Consider the following 17430-nt stretch of genomic DNA (forward strand, 5'->3'; position numbering starts at 1 on the left):
ACCATTCTGGATATGACTGTATGCCACCGTAGGTTGTCAGTGCTTCTCTCCTGTGATTAACCTCATATCTACAATAAGGATAGAGTTCTGTGGATGAACCTTCAAAAAACTGAACTCAAAGAAAAAAGCTTTGCTGACATACTAACAATTCTTTGTACGTTGTTGTAAAGGCCATACCTCCAGAACAAAGCTGGTGACGCAAACCAAGGGGGTCATACCAACTGGGAGAGCTGCACCAGGGGACAGAACCAGCCCCTGCCCCCTCAAAGCACAGCCATAGGATGGAAAATAATAGCAGGTTGACCCCAAATTGAGACCCAAAGGCACTTATTACTGCGAGAAATTGATGGGGAATGGTTTACTCAACGAACAGGAGAAAAATCGATAACTGAAAGGAACGGATTTAATTAAAATGGGAATATAACAAATTGATGCATACGCTTCAGTGTGATAGGCCAGGGAAACAAAGGAAAGTCCTTCACTCTAACTGCATCAGAGTCTATCAGAAATGGCCACTTGTGAAATTCTAATTGAAAATTCACACCTGATAACACCAAGGGTGAAGAGAAAAAAATCATACAGGACAATGTCTTTCCTTTAATGCAATGAGGAACCATAAGCAGAAAAGGACGGAAGAGAGTAGGACGTCGCTGTGCACGTAAGCTGAACACATTACACACAGATACTGGCACGCTAAGAAATGTTTTAAAATGTTGTCATATATTTTTCAGGGTTGAAAAAAACAACCAATTAGAAAGAATACCCACTCACTTTCCAGACAGAGAAGAAACAAGAGGCCTGTTTCTGGGTCAGGAGTAGCCCTCTGGAGCAGGTGCACGTAGGTGAAGTTCTCGTGTGTGTTGCGGTCGAAGAAGCCCTTGGTGTCGTCGCTGGGGTCCTCCAGGACGCGGTTCATCCCCTCGTCGAAGTAGCCGCGCCAGTAGGCCACGTCCACGGGCAGGCGGCGGCTATGCACAGGGTCGATGACGCTGCTCGTGGCGATCTGGGCCTCCAGCAGGCGGATGCCGTGCTCCGGACGATGAGGTCCTTCTTCATGGCCTGGAAGAGGGAGATCTGCTCCCCGGTGTAGGGGTCGGTGTAGCCGGTGACGGCGCGCTCAGCCGACAGCAGCCTCGCGAACACGTCGGGCCCATGATGCCAGCCCTCAGTGCCTCCTCCACTGAATACCCCTTGTTATCTTTTGATGATGAAGCCACTGGCTGCTCACGTCTCCAGGAGGGTGAGGGCTGTGCCGGGCCTGAGAAGCCCCTTCCTACAAGTCTCGTGGATGCCGAGGGGCTCCTGGGAGCCGGGCACAGCAAGCCGGCGATGCAGCCAGTGCCTCGCAAGTACCTCTGCACGAGGCCAGGCTGCCCATGGTCCGGCCTCGTTCCAGCTGCTCGTACATGCCCTGGTTGATGATCTCCACTCTCAGAAGCTCTCCTGGAGTCACGGGCATCCTCACCCAGCCAAGGTGGTCCCGGCGGTGGCTGCAGCCTGCTCGTGGGTGGCCCTCAGCGCAGCCACCAGCTCTTCCACCAAGAGGGCCCCGTCCTTGTGCTGCTGGGTCAGCGTCACCCTCTGCTCCACGGGGACTGCCTCGGAGAGCGACATGGGCCGGCCCTGGAACTTGCCCATGGAGACGGTGGCCACGGCAGCTCTCAAGGTCTGCCAGGTGCTGTGCTCAGTGAACGGGGGCCCCTGTGGCTCCGCTCCAGGGCTCCCCACTGAGATGGGCAGGAAGGCCAGCCCCGTCTCTGGGTCGGTGACACAGTGGGCCAGCAGCTGCCCACAGCTGAGGCTCTCCTGCATGCCGGGGTCCGAGAAGCCAGCCGCCTGCGAGAGATGCTGCTGAGCTCTTTGTCCAGGCAGCCTAAGTGCAGGGTGGCCTCCCAGGGCAGCCGGAGCCTGCGGGCAGGACACCGTAGCCTGCCTGTAGCCAGCTGGGCAACCAAGAGCCTCAGCAGCGGAGGCCTGTCCACCAGCTCCCTCGTCATGGCCTGGAATAGGGGCATTCGGATGCCACTGAAGGGGCCACGATACCCCGTCACCACCTGCTCTGCTGCCAGGAGCTGCCTGTGGAGCTCTGGTCCAAACAGGCCTGCCCTGACCGCCTCATCTGGCCACAGCTGCCGGCCGGTGGCTGGGTCCACCAGCATGCGGGTGGTGTCCTGAGTCTCCCGGACCGGAAGCGTGGCGCCCGTGGGGAGCAGGTGCTCGGCCGAGGCCTGGAAGCTCTTGTGCCCTGCAGGCAGCAGGACGAGCCCTGCCACACCGCCGGTGCCCTGCGGGTGGTGCTGCACCTCGGTGCGTGCACCCACATCCGGCACCGCCAGCCTGCCCTCCCGCAGGCCTGGGCCGTCTCCACGTCCAGGACCCCCACCTCCAGTGGCCTGGCCAAGCTCGGTGCCCCACTCAGCGTACGGAAAGTGATCTTGAGGAGCAGCAGGCCCAGCCCCGTGCTGGGGGCCTGCACACACCTGCCTACCAGCTCCCGGTACGGCAGCCGCTCCGGCGTGTCGGGGTCCAGGAAGCCTGGGGCACTTGAGCTGGGCCCAAGCTCCAACAGCCCACACCACGTCTCCTGGTCCAGGAGGCTTTGCTGGCAGGCCAGCTCAGGGGCCACACGCATGCCCTGGATGGGGTCCACCAGGCCCCCCGTGGCCTCCTGGGCCTCCAGCCAGCTCCACCCCAGTGCCCTGTCCACAACCTCCTTCCCTATGGCCTGGAAGAGGGCCAGCTTCCCACCCCCAGAGGGTCAGGGTACCCAGTGACCACGTGCTCGGCGGCCAGCGGCTTCTCCTTCCGCTCCAGGCCCACCAGGCCCTGCTGCAGGGCCTCAGACACGAGGAGCAGCTGGCCCTGCCCGGGGCCGCCTGGGCCTCCAGCAGAGCCAGCTCGAGCCCAAAGGGCAGGAGACCCTGCTTCATGACAGCGTAGAGACGCTGGGCCTGGCCCGAGGCCTCCACATACACGCCGGCGAGGCTCCTGGCCTGGGGCCCGGATGGGGTGCCGGTGCCCAGCACGGCCTTCACGGTCTCAGGGACGACAGCCGTCTCAGTGCCATTGGTGACCAGGAGGTTGAGAGGAGAGACGTGGCTGTTCATCGCACAGAACTTGCTCAGCCAGGGCCCACCGTCTGCTCCCTGTGGGGATGGAAAGGCTGTGAGGGACCCGAGACAGCCCAGGTGGGTGGGAGGGCAGACACGGTCAGGAGGTCAACCCTGCACTCTGGACCCGCCTCCAGGGCAGCCGGCCCTCCTGAGGGAGGGGTGTCACATCCAGCTTCGGTCCCTCCCCTTGCCCTGCGGCTCCCAGGAGGGGACCGTGTGAGCACAGGGACCCCACGGTAGCCTTGGGGGGTGCGGGCTGTGTTTTCTCCTATAGGCCATCCTCTGGCCTCCATCTCAACCCCGCACCCTCGTCCCCCTCCCCCCAGGGTCCTGGTGCAGAGGCTCGGCCTCCACCCGCCGTTGGCCTCAATACCCAGCGATGACCAGTCCCTGCCCTGCCCTCGGGTGGTCTCCATGTATTCGTGTGCTTCTCCCTCCCCCTTCCCAGTGACCCCTCCAAATCCTTCCCCACCTTAACCCACTGCTGCCCTGGCCTCTGCTCCCTCCTGGCTCCCCACCGGGCTTCAGCCAGGTTCCTGCCCTCTGTCCCAAGTCTCTCACCTCAGCCCGGCTGTGTCCCCCTCTGCCCACCCTGGCCCCATGTCCTCCGGGCCATGGCCTCTGGAAATAGGGTCTTTGCAGATGTAATTAAGTTAAGGTTAAGGTGAGGTCACACTGGTGTAGAGAGGTCCTTATTCCAACACGACCGTGTCCTCACAGGAAGACAGACGGGGACGATGCCCAGCCCACAGAAGCAGACTGGAGGCGAGCAGCTTCAGGCCCCAAACCTAGCATTGTCACCAAACGCCAGAAGCAGGATTCCAGACCCTGGCCCCTCAGCTGTGGAAGAAGAAGGTGCTGTTGTGTGAAGCCTCCCGGGCTGTGGCAATTGTTCCCTCCCGGCCCCAGGAGCCAGTCCACGTCCTGCTTCCACAGAACCACACCTGCAGTCCCCGGTCCTGGTCCACACTGTCCTCGCCTCCCGCAGCTCCCCAAAGCCTCACACGGGGTCTCGGGAGAAGGCTCAGCCCCACGCGCCCTCGCCCCCGCTCCGCAGCTCTTGCTGAGGTAACTTCGTACTCTAAACTGCCAAACCCCACAAACGCATTTTCGATTTGACCTCCCGACCTCTGGGGCACGGGGCATGGGGGACCCTCCTCCCTGGTGACATTTCCCCATTCAGCCGGAGAGCTCCCCTGACCACAACTGGAGCCCAGCCTGTCCTGGGGTCGCGGAACCGCGTGTCCAGTTGCCTCCTGGACACCTATGCCCAGCGGTCTCGCAAGGGGCCTCAAGTTCCATGGTGCCCCCAGAAGTGCTGGCTGTGAGCAGCTCTCCGTCACCCGCTCTGCAGAGCCTGAACCCTAAATCCCCCCACGGCCCTGCTCTCCCCATAGCTGGGCCCAAGAGGTGCTCCTCTGTGTCTGCTGAGACCCCTGGGCAAAATCCTGTTGCCCCCTTTCCCTGCCTGGATGTTGGGCCCAGAGCCCCGGTGGCGCCTGCAGCCGGTCTGCCGCTGGGTCTCGGAGTGCGTGCCAGGCCCGGGCAGACGTGGAGGCGGTGGCTTGGTGCTCACCCGCCCCGCCCCCGCCCCCGCCCCCCCGCCAGGTTCCAGGAGGCACGGCACTTGTTCAGCTCTCCCGAAGCGAGCAGGCCATGCAGTGTGGGCGCGCATCATGCCTTTGAGAAGGTGGGAAGAGGACATGGGGTGGGGAGAGAGGAGCGTTGTTGAGATCCAGGCCTTGGGCTTCCCTGGTGGCGCAGTGTTTGAGAGTCCGCCTGCCAGTGCAGGGGACGCGGGTTCGTGCCCCGGTCTGGGAAGATCCCACATGCCGCGGAGCGGCTGGGCCCGTGAGCCATGGCCGCTGAGCCTGCGCGTCCGGAGCCTGTGCTCCACAATGGGAGAGGCCGCGACAGTGAGAGGCCCGCATACCGCAAAAAAAAAAAAAAGATCCAGGCCTTGGGAAAGAACACAAAAGGCTTTGTTCGAGTGACCAGCTGGACGCCTGAGCGGGGTTCCAGGACTCGGTGTGACCGTGGTGGACGCAAGGCTGCCCTGACCTCCTTCTAGGGGTGGCTGAGGCCGCCCTGACCTCCTTCTAGGGGTGGCTGAGACTCTGCACCACCAGCCAGCTTGTCTCCCTGCCATCTGCTTCCTCCCCTCCTTCCCCAGGAGCCTTCCCGAGGCCACTCCCTGAAACCGTGTCAGGCTCTGCTCCGCGAGCTGACCTGGACGCGTGCTGTGCTGCCCACCTGCCCAGTGACCAGCCTGCTTCCTTTGTATGGTGTGCCTCGCTCCAGGACGGCCTTCAGAGGGTGTGTGAGCAGAGGAAGCCTCAGGTAACAGGGCCCCCGGGGTGGCTGGAGCAGTGAGCTGACCACCTGAAGTCGGGCAGGGGACCAGGGTGGGAAAGAAAAAAGGTACTTCACTACCCAGCCAAGGCGGGAGGGCTTTCTGGGCCACGGGGTCAGGAGCAGCCAGTGGGGTGGGGGGTGGGGGCGCTGCAGGCTGTGTTGTCCCGCCAGGAGCCCAGCAAGGAAAACCAGAGGAGCAGGACAGACTCCTGCCCGGGAAGCTCAAGTTTCCTGAACAGCAGGGATTCGTGGGAGGGAGGGTGCTGGGGCCCTGAGGGCCATTGTGGGGGAGGGCCTGAGGGGCTGGGAGAGGCCCTGTGCCTGCGGCTCTGCCCGACGCAGCTGGGTAACCGTGGCTGGGCCATGGCCCGTTTGGTCAGCAGCGACCTTGGGCCTGGTACGAGCCTCCCTGGTCCCTGACCAGGCAGGACATGAAGAGGGGCCTGGGAGTGGGTGCCTTGAGTCTGAAGTGGGGACCTTGGGGAAGCAGCTGGACAGAGAGGTCTGGAGCTCGGGAGAGACAGACCAGGGCATGTGAGGGGTGTCCAGGGCCTGGGGAGTGGGAGACAAAGCAGTTTCAAGGCTGGGAGACACAGAAGAGCCCAATCGCACAGAAGCCAAAAGACAGGCGTCCCAGAGAGGCGGTTACCAGCAGAAGTGGCAACGGCACGTGGCTAGAGGGGAGGGTGGCCTCGTGGCTGGGGGAGGGGACGAACGGATTTCCCAGGACTGGAAAGGGACTCTGAGAGGAGGCCCCTCCTGTGGCTTCCTGGGAGCAGCCCCACTTCAGGTGGCCCAAGGGGACAAGAGGTGGGAGGGCAATTCCTGAGGAGGGTGGGTCCACATCCCTGGGAGGGGGCGTCACCTACCAGTACCCTGAAGGGCAGGCCGCACACGCCAGGCTGGGCTGGGGGTTGCGGAGGGGCCTCTCTGGCTGTCCATCTAAGCCAAATCACAACAGAGCCGGATGGCCAGGCTGCCTCAGGCTCACACATGGAGACAGTGACCTTGGTTGGCCTTTGGCCCACTTTGAGCAGCGTCAGAAAGATCCCACCCACCTGCACTGGGTGCAGACTGCAGAGATCAGTGGCCATGCGGAAACTCGGGACGATGGGCGGGTCAGGGAGAGAGCAGAGTCATGGAGGCTGGAACCCATGGCAGAGCCCCTCCCGCCTCTACCTCCCAAGGGTCTCGAGATGGCCCCACGCAGGGTCCCTGGTGCCCATCCACCCCCGACGGCAAGTAGCTCCCTCCATCGGTAAGCACTGGCCTCCCTCACCCAGCAACGGGCCAGGAGCCATCCCACCCTCTCAATTTGTCAGCCTAATTGCTTCGCGCCCTGGGCGCTCGGACCGGCTCCAGCGGCAAGGCAGGGGGCGGGGCAGGAAGGAATCAGACCTGCACGGCCCCACCCAGGCGCGCACCAGTCCTGCCCGGAAACCCCTGGGCAGGCGAGGCCCCTGCTACGTCTCCCACGCCCGTGCGGGGAACCAGGCTCGGGGGCGACTGCCAGGACTCCCGCGCACCAGGGCTAGTTGGGAGGGAACCGGGCCTCAGAGCCCCGCTTGCCCGGAGCGGAGCCCAGAACCCCGGGCCACCTCCGGGCGCCTCGCGCCCGCCCCAGCCTCTGCAGGCCCCGGGCCGAGAGCCCCCGTGGGTGTCTCGGCTTCGCTCGGCGGCCGCCCCGCCCGGGCCGGCCTGGCTGTCCCACCTGCCCGGACGGTGCCCGCAGCACTCCGTACGCAGTCCCTCCGTTCGCTGCTGTGCCTGCGACCGGCGCCTCCCGGTTTAAACCCGCTCAGGCCCCTCCCCGGGGCGGCACGTGGTGCTTCCGATGGGTGCGGGCGCCCTGAAGCCGGGAGGGGCGCGGGACCGGGAAGCCCACGCGGGGCTGGGTCGACGCCCCCGCGCGCTCCCCTCGGCCGCCACGGTCTGTGAACACCCCTAGGCGGGGAGGAGGGCGGCTGCCGAGGAGCAGGGTCCTCTCGCTCCTACCCAGCCCCTTTCGTCAGCTCCCCCAGAGTCACCGCGAAGGAACGCGGGCGGCCGCAGGGAGCAGGGTGCGTCCCGCGCCGCCCAGACGGCCTCTGAACGGAGTTTGCAAGGTAAATGCGGCCCCGCCCGCCGCGCGCAGAGTTTCGCTTTACAAACGTGATTTTATCGCCCGAGGGGGCCCGTGGGGCCGCTGGTGCAGGTGTCGACCTCGACCCAGGGGCCCCTCTTGTCCAGTGCCCTTCGTCGTCCAGGCCTCGCTCCCACCTCGGGGCCGGCGGCTTGCGCTGCTGCTTCGTCCTGCGGCTGCCGGGCCAGGCTGTCCTCAGAGGCTGCCTCCATGACCGAGTGGCTTCCCTGCCTTGACCGTGGAAGAGATGGGGTCTCTGTCCCCAGCAGGCTTCCAATCTGTCTGGAAGGGATGACCAGGCCTTGCCCCATGGGTTCAGCACCTCCACCTGGGATCGGAGCAGGCGTTCTGTCCAGCAGGAGGACCTGGGCCCCTTCTCAGGCGCCAGTCCCAGCGCCCACCTTCCGGGGCCGGGGACTCCTGGAGCAGCTGAGGAAGAAGGGCCAGAGCCTGGCAGGCTGGGGCCACAGCCCAGGACAGGAGCCACACATGGATCTTCTGGCTGGTCCTCCCCTTTGCTGCCCAGAGATCCCAGATGGATGGGGTGGAGCAGGTGCCCCTTGCCCCCCAGGGTCAGGACCCAAGGACTGTCCTCCTCTGTCCCCATTCCCGGCCCTGAGGACTCAGTCTTTCCCCTTCCCCAGGCCTCACTTCTTTCCGGGTCGTTCTCGACCAGATACTCATCCAGGGCCACCCAGCCACCTCCGACACATACCATGAGAGCACCTTGAGACACCTGCGCAGGCACAGGGGCTGGGGGGCCGGGCTTCCAGGGTAGAGGGTGTCAGTGTTGGCTCCCGTGGCTCTGTCCTCACTCCCACCCCCAGGCCCACGCTCACACCTGCTCACCAAGGCCTCCTGGACCCGGGGCCGACCTTTGGCCGCCTGTGTCCTTGTCGCCGTCTGCCTACCTCACCCTGGCTATGCTATGTGGCTGCTGCTGGCCGCTGGAGAGGCCTGACCTGATAGAGTAGTGAGCTCCAGCCTGGGCCCCTACCCCCCCGCCCAAGGCATGTCAGGCCAGCTGCCTTCGCCCCGTCTCTGCTCACCAAACGCCAGGACGCCGTCCGTGAGGTCCCGCTGGGCAGCGTGCCGAGCTGGCTGTGGCTCGTGGCCGGGAGTGCCGCCCGGAGCCTCTTCTCCGTGGGGTCGGGTCGCTGCAGGCAGCACTGCTGCCCGGCCACGAAACCCAGGTGTGGGCCAGCTCCTCGCTGTGGGAAGGAGATGTGAGGCTGCCCAGGCCTGGGTCTCTCTGTGCCCAGGGGTGGGTAGCACGCCTGCCTGTGCCGTCCCTGCCCCAGCCGTGCCCACTGGTCCTCATCCCTCCGGCTCCTCTCCCTGTGGCTGTAGCCCCCTGTGGTGGCCTCCAGCTCAGATCTTCCAGGAACCCTCCCGGGGGGCAAGCCTCGATGCCCGTCCTGCTCCCGAGGCCCTTGGGCTGTCCCTGGTCAGCCAGAGCTGCTGCCGTCCTTGGAGCTCTGGTTACCACTGTTCTATGAATAACCACTCTGGGGACCGCATATAAGTGGCATCATACCGTGTTCGTCCTCCTGTGTCCAGCTTACTTTACATAGCATAGTGGCTTTAAACTTCATCCGGGCTGTATCAGACATCAGGATTTCGTTCTTTTTAAAGGCTGCCCCGTATTCCATTGTGTGTGTTTACCCAATGTGCTTTATGCTCTCATCTGTTGGTGGATACTTGCGTTGCTTCGTCTTTCCTTCTGAAAGCTTACCTTCACTCATGTTGCACGTCAGGGGCTGGCTGAGGCTCCGCTCTGCCACCTTCACTTCAGGATCCAGGCTGATGAAATTACCATAATCTGGAATATCGCTGGTCCTCCTGGTTTAAGGAGTGAGAACTTGGGAAGGTCTTATACTGGCAGCTAAATGCTCTGGTGTGAAGGGGCCACGTGCCACTTCCTCTCATACCCCACTGGCCAGCACTGGTCATATGGTCCCCCTGACCACGAGGGGTGGCAATGCCGTCCTCCTGTGCACTGGATGGAGTAGCGCTGGTGAACAGTAGTCGTGGCCACACAGCCCCTCATTCAGAACCATCACACTTATCCCACCTGTCATGATTTTAGTCATTCAGTTTTGTAGTTCATCCTCTAAATCAGCGGTCCCCAACTTTACGGCACGAGGGACCAGTTTTGTGGAAGACAGTTTTTCCATGATGCGGGGATGGAGGGGGAAGGATGGTTCAGGAGGTAAAGCGAGCGGTGGGGAGCGGCAGATGAAGCGTCACTCGCTTGCCCGCTACCAGTCCGCAGCCTGGGGCTTGGGGACCCCACTCTGAATAATGAGTACCACAATTTGACGCTGATGATTGCTTTCCTCATAAGTGATCTGGCATCGTGCTATGACAGGTGCCTATGATTTCTGCCAAGTGAAAACTATTGACTTTATCTCACGTGTGCAGTTGTTCGGATGCTCTTCTGACCCCTAGACAGCGCCTCGCCCAAAGCTGAACCTACTACAGGCACAGCCCAGAGACCACCTACAAGGTAACATTTCCGCCATTGGATAACTTGGGGTTTAAAACCTGAACTTCTTAGAACATGTGTATCACTCAGTTCTCTTTCTAGCGATATTTACACAGGAACATTTTATCTTCACATCACCCCAAATCAATAAACGAGCTTTAATCGAACAGTGTGCAGGGGAAATCTTGAATGAAACCTCAGATAGGATGGCTAGATGGCCATGACCACCTGAGGGTGTTGTACGAAGCTCGGGGTCAACAAATGTCTGTGTGGGTGGTGGGATGGGGCGGGACTAAAAGAAGCCACGTCCCTGCAGATGGACTTGTTAGCATACGTGTTCATCGCCGTGTTTGGGAAGCAGTGTGTTTAGCACTTCACACTCACTTATCTGTATGTGTACTGAGTGGCTTTTAGTTACATTATAATTTTCCCCACGTAGATGTCCAACTGCTATTTTTGTGGAGAATGTCTAATTCTTGGGAATATTCTCTTGCCATTAAAGGGAAGAGGCCTGTGTGTGATCAGTCAATCACAGTACACGGCCTAAATTTTTTTTTCATATAATGTCTATTCCATAGCATAGGTTATCTTTTTCAAACTCTAAAAAAACTTTGCACACTCGCTATTATTACTGATGTGCAAATCACATTTTCACGTTTACTAAGATTGTGGATAAATGCTTTGTCCCCATCCTCACTCATCAGTTCATTTTTTTCATGCCAAAAGAGGTTGAGATCAAAGCAAAATACATAATCTTTTGAGTGTTATATATTATAAAGAAACCAGGCTCTGGGACTTCCCTGGTGGCGCAGTGGTTGAGAGTCCGCCTGCCGATGCAGGGGACGCGGGTTCGTGCCCCGGTCCGGGAGGATCCCACATGCCGCGGAGCGGCTGGGCCCGTGAGCCATGGCCGCCGAGCCTGCGCGTCCGGAGCCTGTGCTCCGCAACGGGAGAGGCCGCGACAGTGAGAGGCCCGCGTACCGCCAAAAAAAACCAGGCTCTACATTTCGTTAAATGTCACCTTTTGGAAGAATACATGTTTAATAAGTTTCCAAAAACGTCCTACCTGTGCCTGCTGTTTTGGAGATTAGAAACCTGTATGTGCGGCGGACAGGTTTCAGGACCAGCGTCCCGTGTTTGATGTTCCCAGTGGGGGATTTCCCTGAAGACGCTTGCTGGTCAGTTCTCTAGCTGAGGAGCCCCTGCGTGTTGAGAAGCACGCGTTGTTCTGGACGACGTCAGAGCATCAGCCCCTTCAGCGACTGGACTGTTTCTTCCTCAGGAGTTGGTGTGGAGCCTCCCAGACCAAACACCACACTCCCTTTCTCTGTCAGAAAGCTGGGGTAAATTGTATATATTTGTATAACTGAAACACTTTGCCGTATACTTTAAACTATATGTCTATATATATATTTTTTTTTTTCTTTTTTTTTTTTTTTGCGGCACGCGGGCCTCTCACTGCTGTGGCCTCTCCCGTCGCGGAGCACAGGCTCCGGACGCGCAGGCTCAGCGGCCATGGCTCACGGGCCCAGCCGCTCCGCGGCACGTGGGATCCTCCCGGACCGGGGCACGAACCCGTGTCCCCTGCATCAGCAGGCGGACTCTCAACCACAGCGCCACCAGGGAAGCCCCAATATATATACATTTTAAGTAATATAGGATGGTAACTGAAAGAGAAAGATTAAAAAACAGGAAGCTGGAGTAAAATACGACTTTTTGTTCGAACAGACCCTTTGCTGCCACCTGCTGGAGAACTCTCAGAATGAATATCCACTTTTGCCACCAATCGTTGGAGGCCGTGAAGCCATAACTGAGATGCGCTACAGTGGAAATGAGAAGCACTCCTCTGAATCAGGAAGGTGCCGGTGCCTCCTCAGAGCGGGTGTTCTCGCGGTCAGGGAGCCCGTAAGTCTCCCCGCTCCTGCTGCCTGGCCTGGACCAATCGTGAAGAAAGAAAGAGTCGGACTGAGGAGGACCAGGCGGCGGTCGTGAAACGAGCACCCAGATGTAGACCCCGCCACGCCCTGGTTCCCTGGCGGGCCGCAAAGGCTGTCCGAGGGTGGCAAGCGCCGCCGGCCCAGAGAGGGTCAGGGCAAACCCGTGTTTGCACCGTCTCTGTCCAGTGGCCAGGTCAGGCCATCGGAGAAGCCCCTGTCCTCCCCAGGATGGTGGGGGGAGGCGCATTTCCCAGCCTCTGCCCTCCTTTTCACCTTGGCCGTGGTCGCTCAGGGTGTGGCTGCCCCTGGGGGGGGGGAGTGGGCGCTCAAGACCCCAACCCGTCAGCCCACTCCCCTCTTTGCAGGGCCCTTGTCCAGCACTCACGGCCCCGTGGTGCCCCCTGGGAACCCCCCGGCTCTGAAATGTATCAGGGTGGGACACGGGTGAAAGCAGCTGGGATTCTGGCAGGTCTGCTCGCGGTCTGGCTTCCGTCAGGAGTCTCAGGGTGGCAACTGTGTCCCATGCAGACGTTCCCACCTGCTACCCGTCCGTGCTCACTGGCTGGAGCGTCTCTGCAGAAAGAAACTCCTGTCTCCTACTGTTTGGTTACCCAGTGTCCCTGTCTGTGTAGCAAAAGCAGGATAAATGCTTGATTCTTTTTTTTTTTTTTCAATTTAATAATTCTCCAAATCTTGGATACTTAAGTCGCTTCCAATTTTTCACAATTATTCCCTTCTTTCCTTTTTTTGCTATTGAGGTAGAATACACATGCCGTAAAAGTTATCACCTGAGCCATTTCTTGAAGAGTACAGTTCAGTGGCATTAGGTGCATTCGTGACCATAACCCTTCATCTTGTAAACAGAAACAGTACCCATGGAACCACAACTGTCCCCCTGCCCCCAGCCCTGGCACCACCCTTCTACTTTCTGTCTCTATAATTTTGACGACTCCAGGTGCCTCATATGAGTGGAACCCTGCAGTCTTGTCTTTTTGAGACTGGCTGACCTCACTGAGCAGTTTGTCGTCCAGTTTCATCCATGGTGGTAGCACATGTCATAACTGCCTTCCTCTTTAAGGCTGAATAATGTCCCATCGTATGTACAGACCACAGTTTGCTTATTGACACATCCATCCGTGGACACTTGGGTTGCTCCCATGTTTCAGCTATTCTGAATAATGCTGCATTGAACATGGGTGTACAAATATCTATTCGAGTCCTTGCTTTCAATTGTTTTGTGTATACACCTGGAAGTGGAATTGCTGGATCACGTGGTGATTATATTTTTAACTTTTTGAGGACCCTCCATACTGTTTCCGCAGCAGTTGTACCATTTTACATTCGCACCAACAGGGCACAAGGGTTCCATTCCTCCACACCCTCACCAGCACTTGTTATTTTCGGTTTTCTCATAGTAGCCGTGCAGACGGATGTGAGGAGGCATCTCGCTGTAGTTTTGATTTGCATTTCGCTAACGATTAGTGGTGTTGAGCACACTTTTGTGCACTTAGTGGCCATTTGAATGTCTTCTTTGGAGAAATGTCTATTCAAGTCCTTTGCCCATTATTGAATTGGGTTGTTTGTTTTGTAGTTGTTGAGTTTTAGGAATTCTCTATAAATTCTGAATAATAATCAGGTATATGATTTGCAAATGTTTTCTCCCATTCTGCGGGTTGCCTTTTTACTCTGAGGACAGTGTCTTTGGATAAACAAAATTTTCAAATTTTCATAACGTCTTATTTGTCTTTTTTCTTCTTTTGTTGCCTGTGCCTTTGGTGTCATACCTAAGAAGTCACTGCCAAATCAAAAGTCATGCATTCTTGGGCTTCCCTGGTGGCGCAGTGGTTGAGAGTCCGCCTGCCGATGCAGGGGACACGGGTTCATGCCCCGATCCGGGAAGATCCCACGTGCCGCGGAGCGGCTGGGCCCGTGAGCCATGGCCGCTGAGTCATGCATTCTTTTATTCGATGATTTATTCTAAGTGTTTTATAGTTTTAGGTCTTAAGTTAATTTTTGCCTCCCCTGCCTCATGCCAGGCCCTCTGCCAGCAGCGTGCGTGGTCCCCAAAGGGCTCAACCTGGACCCACAGGCTCAGCTTCATGCCAGGGGGCAGCACTGCCTCAGTCCCTGAAGGATGGACCCCCCATATGTGCCAGGAGCTCTGGCCCCGTCTGGCTGCATCTCAGTCCATTCCTAGACTGGAGAGGGCCCAGCAGCCTGACCAGGAGGTGCCTGCTGGCAGCACGAGTGTGACAATCACTGGGTTTCCAGAGCTTCTGGGCACCCCTGTGCTCCCTGACTGGGGTCAGCTGTTTTGACAATAAAATCTGATGTATTACGTGGTCACCCAGGGACCTTGCAGAGCCAGGCTAGTAAACAGCAGACAGACCCCTTAGAAACAGGGGAAAGAGAAACCCGTTCTGCCGTAGCAGTGTGGGTGAAGAGCATCCCGTCACACATCAGTAAACAGATGTTGCAGCGACCCACACCCTGCCACGGTGCGTCCTGAGGAGACTCAGGATACGAAAGCACAGGATACAGCCCCAGGTAGCCGAGGTGCAGGTCAAAGGAGTTTCCGTGAGCCGGACTCCTGCATCTTCCCATACATAGAAGAGCGCTAAATTCCTTCACTTGAGACGTCTGGGTTTCTTTAATGAACAGTAATCTTTTGATGTTCCGACTACCTGATCTTTGTTGCTGAAACTGCCGTGTATCTCGGCCCCTCCCTGACCTCTTTGGAGCAGAACCTCAGAGCCATCTGAGAGGCTGTCCTCCGGGCGCAAGTCCTCGGTTTTGTCTGCCAGAGAAAACATGCTTCTCAGCTTTTCCATTGTGCGCTCTTTTCAGTCAACAGCAGGCTCAGCAGTTCCCAGCCCAGATCGGCCTGAGGCCACGCAGGCCCCAGCCGGTGGCCTTCCCGCCCACATCTTTGTAAAAGGTCCCTTTGTTACACACGCCTCACCTCCCCTGCTTCATGTCAGGACTCCCGACCACAGACACACTGCATCTCCACTCCTTTAAGGGTCAATTTTGACATGAATATTTCACGAAGTGCGGAATCAATCAAAATCCACCTCCTCGTCCTGAAAAATGCTAAGGCATTGAAGTGTTTTAACCAGGTGTGCTCCACCTTACATGCTACTGATGTCTGATACAATTTTTTTTTTTTTTTTGCAGTACGCGGGCCTCTCACTGTTGTGGCCTCTCCCGCTGCGGAGCACAGGCTCCGGACGCACAGGCTCAGCGGCCATGGCTCACGGGCCCAGCCGCTCCGGGGCATGTGGGATCTTCCCGGACCGGGGCACGAACCCGTGTCCCCTGCATCGGCAGGCGGACTCTCAACCACTGCGCCACCAGGGAAGCCCTGATACAATTTTAAATCCACCATTTCTTTCTCATTTTAACCTCTACTTGTCACAGTACATGAGTATCTCACCCGTTGGAAGTAACTTGGGTTACGTGGTGTGAAATAAAACATATTTTATGGCAAGACAAGAAACTTTTAAACAAAAAGTCTCTGCCCTTTGGCCCCCTCTCCCCCCACCAGGAATCAAGTATCTGCATTACTCACCGACCGGAACTCCCCAGAGGCAGAAATACCTGCTCAACCGTGAAAAGCAACATTCTCCCAGCATCCACAAGACGGCTCCCTAAAAGGTAACATTCCTCCTCCATCCTGTAGGGGGCACATGACCCACCAGGATGGCGCTTAGACCTGGATTGTGTAAACTGCCGATAATACATCATTCGATGTGCTGTCTCAAAAAACTTATATAAACTGTGTCTTGACATCTAACCAGGGAACAGTTTCTCAGAGCTTTCTGAGATGTTCTTTCTGGGTTATAATCCTCAAATTTGGCTCAAATAAAATTTTCCATTTCTTTCTCAGATCAACTGATTAATTTTTCATCGATAGTGGTTTACTTCCAACTTTACCTTCTGTCCAAGAATGCCGCAAATTGGCCACGTCTCCTTGGGCACGTGTGAGATTTCTCACTGTAGAGACCTATTTGTGAAAAAGCCAGATCACAGGGTTGATTTTAAGTAGGTTTTGGCAGATGGGTTCCCCAGGCCCTCCTGAGTCTCCTCGACCCCCTCCAACCCCTCAGCCCCAGGCATCCAATGAGCTGCTTGCCATCACTCTCGGTTGCTGTGCGTTGCCCAGAACTTTATATAAATGGGATCAAACGATGTGTGCTCTTTTGTTGTCTGGGTTCTTTTTCTTTTCTTTTTTTCTTTTTCTTTTTTTTTTTTTCCGGTATGCGGACCTCTCGCTGCTGTGGCCTCTCCCGTTGCGGAGCACAGGCTCCGGACGCGCAGGCTCAGCGGCCATGGCTCACGGGGCCAGCCGCTCCGCAGCATGTGGGATCTTCCCGGACCAGGGCACGAACCCGCGTCCCCTGCATCGGCAGGCGGACCCTCAACCACTGCGCCACCAGGGAAGCCCCCTCATTGTAGTTTTGATTTGCATTTGTCTGATAATTAGTGACGTGGAGCATCTTTTCATGTATTTGTTGGCCAAATGTATGTCTTATTTGGAGAAACGTCGGTTTAGATCTTCTGCCCATTTTTTGGATTGAGCTGTTCGCTGTTTTGACACAGAGCTGCGTGAGCTGTTTTGGAGATGAATGCCTTGTCAGCTGCTTTGTTTGCAGATATTTTCTCCCATTCTGTGGGTTTTCTGTTTTGTTTATGGTTTCCTCTTTTGTGCAGAAGCTTTTACGTTTGATTAGGTCCCATTCGCTTTTGGTTTTATTTTTTAAACATTTTTCATTTCTCTAGGAGGTGGATCAAAAAAGATATTGCTAAAAAAAAAAAAAGATATTGCTGTGATTTATGTCAGAGCATTCTGCCTATGTTTTCCTCTAAGAGTTTATAGTGTTGGCCTTCCATTTAGGTCTTTGATCCATTTTGAGTTTATTTTTGTGTATGGTGTCAGGGAGTTTTGTTGTTGTTGTTTCTCGGAGTTTTTGTTTGTTTGCTTTTTGGCCATGCAGCATGCAGGATCTTAGGTCCCTGACCAGGGATTGAATCATTAGCTGTCCAGTTTTCCCAGCACTGTTTATTGAAGAGACTGTCTTTTCTCCATTGTATATTCACTGTATATTCTCACCTCCTTTGTCATATATTAATTGACCATAGGTGCGTGGGTTTATTTCTGGGCTTTCTATCCTGTTCCACTGGTCTATACTTCTGTTTTTGTGCCAGTACCATACTGTTTTAATTACTGTAGCTTTGTAGTTTAATGCTATACATTTCTAAGTACTGTTTTAGCTGTATCTCTCAACTTTTGACATGCTGTATTCTAATTTTTATTCAGTTTGAAATACTCCCTAATTTCCCTTTTGACTTCTTTGACCCATGAACTATCTAAGAGCTTATTATCTAGTTTCCAAACATTTGGGGATTTTCCAG

The 17430-nt window shown here is 57.0% G+C and overlaps 1 long non-coding RNA gene across 1 annotated transcript; it reads left to right on the forward strand.

The window, feature by feature from the left end:
- Positions 1-5029: 5029 nt before the first annotated feature.
- Positions 5030-13743, forward strand: LOC115863359 (uncharacterized). Its single transcript, XR_004043518.2, has 3 exons — positions 5030-5453; positions 10015-10099; positions 11807-13743. It is a non-coding gene; the product is annotated as an uncharacterized lncRNA (long non-coding RNA).
- Positions 13744-17430: the final 3687 nt, after the last annotated feature.

This window comes from Globicephala melas, chromosome 17 (genome assembly GCF_963455315.2).
Source record: "Globicephala melas chromosome 17, mGloMel1.2, whole genome shotgun sequence".
In the NCBI taxonomy this organism is placed as follows: domain Eukaryota; kingdom Metazoa; phylum Chordata; class Mammalia; order Artiodactyla; family Delphinidae; genus Globicephala; species Globicephala melas.